Source organism: Arachis ipaensis, chromosome B06 (genome assembly GCF_000816755.2).
Source record: "Arachis ipaensis cultivar K30076 chromosome B06, Araip1.1, whole genome shotgun sequence".
NCBI classification, from domain to species: Eukaryota; Viridiplantae; Streptophyta; class Magnoliopsida; order Fabales; family Fabaceae; genus Arachis; species Arachis ipaensis.
This window is the reverse complement of record NC_029790.2, coordinates 24924292-24929383: the sequence shown is the minus strand read 5'-3', so window position 1 is coordinate 24929383 and position 5092 is coordinate 24924292.

Sequence of the window (5092 nt, the reverse complement as noted above, 5' to 3'; positions counted from 1 at the left end):
ATTTCAATTCATAAATTTGAAGCTTCTTCATCAAGAATAGAGGCATCAGATTTATTCTTGCACCAAGGTCACAAAATGCTCTTTCAATTATCATGCTGCCTATGGTGCAGGGAATGTGAAAGCTCCCTGGGTCCTTCCTCTTCCTTGGAAATTCTCTCTGGATGATGGCACTACACTCCCTGGTCATCACAATCATTTGTCCTTCTTTCAAGAATTTTTTCTTTGTCAACAATTCCTTTATGAACTTAGCATATAGTGGCATCTGTTCAAGTGCTTCTATGAAAGGGATGTTGATGTGCAGTGTCTTGAATATCTCTAGAAATTTGGAGTATTGCTTCTCTTTGTTTTCTCCCTTGAACCTTTGAGGATATGGTAGCATTGGTTGGTATGCTTTTAATGCCTCCTTTTTTATTGACTTATCATTCTGAGTAGGAGTTTCTTGCTCCTACTTTTGCTTTTTCCCTTCTTCTTTTGAGCCTTCTTTGATATGCTCTTCTTGAGTGATGGCTTCTTTTTCTACCTTTTTTCCACTTCTCAAAGTGATTACTTTGCATTCCTCCCATTTTATGACTTTTTCTGTGTCTCTTGGATTGTTTTCAGTGTCACTAGGGAAGGCATTTGCTCTCTTCTCACCTATCTCTGAAATTTGTTTAGCCATTTGCCTCATGTGTCTTTCAAGGTTTCTGATTAAGGCCTCTTGGTTTTTGAATTCCAGGGCTTGATCTTTTCTTGCAGCTTCCTGATCTTGTCTTGCCATCTCTTGATTTTTCATAAGTTTCTCCATCATTATCTCTAGACTAGAGATTCTCTGAGAGTCTAAATTTGGTTGTGGTTGTGTGAAATGAGATCGTTGTTTGAATTATTTGCAGGGGTATTTTGTGGGTAGAATGTGGGTGTGGAGAAGTTATTCTGGTGGTTTTATGAGTTATTGTGGGGTTGGTGATATGTGTTTTGTGGGTTCTTGAATTGGTTAGTGTTATTGGATGAATGACTTTGGTTGTTTTTGTTGTGGGAGTTGTTGGAATTTTGGTTCTTCTGCCATGAATTTTGATTATCACCCCACCTCAAGTTGGGATAGTTCCTCCAGGATGAATTGTATGTATCCCCATGGAAGTCATTCCGAGAAGAGCCTGAGGAGTTATGCATGTACTGGACTTGCTCTGGTTGTTGCTCGTTGTTGCATTTCTCAAAAACTTCTTCACCTTGGCCCCATCCACTTGAAGGTTGACTTGCTGTGTTTACTGCAGCCACTTGAAGTCCATCTATTCTCTTTTCCATCATATCCATTTGTTGTTAGATTTGCTGGTGCATCAACTTGTTCTGTACCAAGATAGTGTCCACACCTTCAAGATCTAATACACCCTTCTTTGGAGCTGGCTGGCGTTGCCTTTGATGAGCATAAAAGTATTGATTGTTGGTCACAGTGTCTATGAGATACTGAGCTTCTTCAGCTGTCTTCATTAGCTGCAGTGAACCTCCCGTAAAGTAATCCAGAGCCTCTTGAGCTTTTAGAGTCAAGCCCTCATAGAAATTCTGAAGTCTATCCGATTCACTGAACATTTCAGGAGGACATTTCCTAATCAAGGCTTTGTATCTCTCTCATGCCTCATAAAGTGATTCTCCATCCATTTGAGTGAAGGTTTGCACTTCTGTCTTCAATCTTATGATTCTCTGAGGTGGGTAGAACTTAGCTAGGAATTTTTTCGCCAAATCATCCCAAGTATTGATGCTTTCTTTAGGAAATGTCTCCAACCATTGAGATGCCTTATCCCTCAAAGAGAATGGAAACAACAGCAACTTATAGATATCTGGATGCACACCATTCGTCTTGACTATTTCACATATCCTCAGGAAGACAGATAGGTGTTGATTCGGGTCTTCTAGAGGACCCCCTCCATAAGAGCAATTGTTTTGCACCAAAGTGATAAGTTAAGGCTTCAACTCAAAGTTGTTGGCATGGACATTTGGAGTGAGTATACTGCTCCCACAGTTTCTTGGGTTGGGAAAGGTGTAAGAAGCTAGAACTCTCCTTGGAGGTTGGCCATTGTTGTTGGCCACCTCCTTTGGTGGATTAGGGAAGTTACCCTCCATCTCTTGATTTTTCTCTTCTAATTCTTCTTCTCCAATCACTCCCTTCCCTCTTGCTTCTCTTCTCAATCTCAAGAATGTTCTCTCTGGTTCAGAATCAAAAGAGGTGGATGCACCTCTTCCTCCTCCTGGCATACAACACAAACAGACCAAAACACAAACAAAACACTCTGTTGCTAGAGTGAGATTAAGGTTAGCATAAACAAAATCTCAAACAGTTACTGTGCTTAACAAAAACAAAGAAAATGATTAATCTAGATTATCACCTACTAAATCATTGTCAATCTAAATCAATCCCTGGCAACGGCGCCAAAAACTTGATGAGGAAAAATCGATTCCACACAAACTAACCGGCAAGTGTACCAGGTCGCATCAAGTAGTAAAACACACAAAAGTGAGGTCGATCCCACAGGGATTGATAGATCAAGCAATTTTAGTATGGTGATGAGTCTAGTTAAGCTAACAGTTGGTGTTTTGAGTGAAAATTGATTAACAGAATATAAATTGCAAGAAATTAAAGTGCTAAAAGTAAATTGACTGAAACTTAAATGGCAAGAAAGGTAAATTGCTTAAACTTAAAGAGCAAGAAACTAAAAGGGCTGAATCTTAAATTACAAGAAATGTAAATAACTAAATCTTAGAATGCAAGAACTTAAAATTGCAAAATCTAAAGTACAATGAAACTTAAATTGCATGAATAACAAAGGGAATTGGGTGCAGGGGATCAAAACAGTAGTAAACAATTGCAGATTAAAGTAAATCAGAGAGATCTAAAGTGAAGAAATTCAAAGAAAATGATTCATCAGGGATTGGAGATATCATAATCCATCATGAACCAATTGAGTCTCAACTCCTTTCTCAATCATATGAGTAGATCTATGGCGGATTGAAATTTATTGGATCCTAATTTCTTGGCAATCCAATCTCTCTAATCACAATTAATCTTGCCAATTCCTTGATCTAATTGTCATGAGAAGAGTTAAAGCACATTCTCTTATCTATAAGCCACACAGATTATCAAAACCTCAATTCCTCCCGAATGGTGTTGGTTAGGAGAATTGTGAAGGATAGAGCTCCAATTCAAATGTAGGTGATTCCCCTTCTGAGGCTCACACCCACATTCAATTGAATTAAACCCCCTTCCGGAGTGAATAATTCACAATCAAAGCAGAAGATATCCTATAGCTACACAATTGAATTGAGAAGAAGAAGAATTTCATTGATTCATTAAGATTAATATAGAGCTCCTCCCCCTAATGAATTTGGGTTTTAGTTCATCATTGCTCCAATTAAAACAGAAAACAAAGAAGTTGCAGAAAAATACAGAAGAGAAAATACAAAGAGAATTGAGTGCAGGGTTTCCCAATTGGGATCCTGACTCTCTAGCCTCTCAGATTTCAGATCTGCTAACCTCTTCTCTAAATCAAATTCTTCTCTATTTATACACTTTCTAATTCAGTCTTCAAGTCCTTGGATTGGGCTTTTTGGCCTTGTTAAAGTGGGTCGAAGTGGCTCCAATGCTGTTGAGAAGAGATGAGTGCTCAATTGAAGAGTTCTGATATCCACGTTGGAGTCCACGTTTGAGGATAAACGTTGAGTCCAACACTTTCTTAAGGAAAATTGGAATCTAGGTGTGTAGAGCAACGTTTGACTCAACGTTGGGCACCAACGTTCACTGGCCACACGTGCGCGTCACCTACGCGTTCGCGTGGTTGGGACAGATTGCACGCTCAGGCGTACGCGTCATTGACGCGTACGCATCGATGCAATTTTTCCCTTCCCAGATTTTGAAAGCTTTTCGAAGACGTTTGCCCCAACGTTGGAGTGGCAACGTTCACTCCAACGTTGGTATACCCACGCATGCGCGTCACCCACGCGTGCGCGTGGATTCCAATTTTCAAAACTCCAGATTTTGAATGTTTATCGCGCACGTTGGCCTTAACGTTTGACCAACAATGTTCCCTCCAACGTTGCCCAACCAACGCGTGCACGTCACTCACGCGTGCGCGTGGATCATCAAAATTCCACAATGCACGTGTGCGCGTGACAGTTAATATTTCCAATTTTGAGAAAGCAAATTGTATTTTGGCTCACGAACGTTCCCTCCAACGTTGGCACCAGAATTTTGTAGCAAATTCCACTTCTCTTCCAACGTTTGAGGCAACGTTGGTGGGCCAACTTTGGCCACCAACGTTGCTTCCTCTTCTTTGCTTCTTCCTCTGCTCTTTCCTCTTGCCTATAATCAATCAACCAGTTGCATCAAAGTTTGCTATAATTATAAGGTAATTGCATCATTCATAACATCAAGTAAAATTAGCATAAAATCTTGTAAATAAAGTACATAAATACCCATGTCTAATTGAACTAAGTGATGTATGAAATTCCAATCCAATCACTTACTTATTGTACAAGAAAGTGCATAAACCTAATAAAAACAAGTTAAAAATACTTGTGAAACTAGCATAAGATGACTTGTCATCAATTGTATGACTATGTAAAATGCTTTACACTGTCAGTGCATTAATATTAAACTCATGAATTTATTAGGACCAATTTGAATTGATTTAGTGGTTAGTTCAACTTGCTTAAGTAAGTGTTGGAGTTCGAATCTTATTTTATGTATGAAATAATCTATTAGTCAGCGATAAAATCTTAAATAGAAGAGTTTTGATCCGCAACGAATTGGTTCTTGATTTGCCAAATTGAAAAATACTGTTAAAGAAAAAAATAACTCTACTAGATAACCAACTAGAGGTGCATGCGTGCAGCCAACTAATGAGAAAAAAGAGCCCATTAACGAAAAAAAATAATACCTCAATCCAACAGTCATCCTGATTTCACTTTCACTTCCATTCACAGTAAGAAAGATATCCACACAAAAAAACATTCGAAACGTAACAAAAACAAACATCTAAAATTTATTGTAAAAAATTATCTAAAACTCTTTCAATTATAGTAAAAAACGCATTACTTTTGGTTATAAAAACATCCAAAACTAATCCAA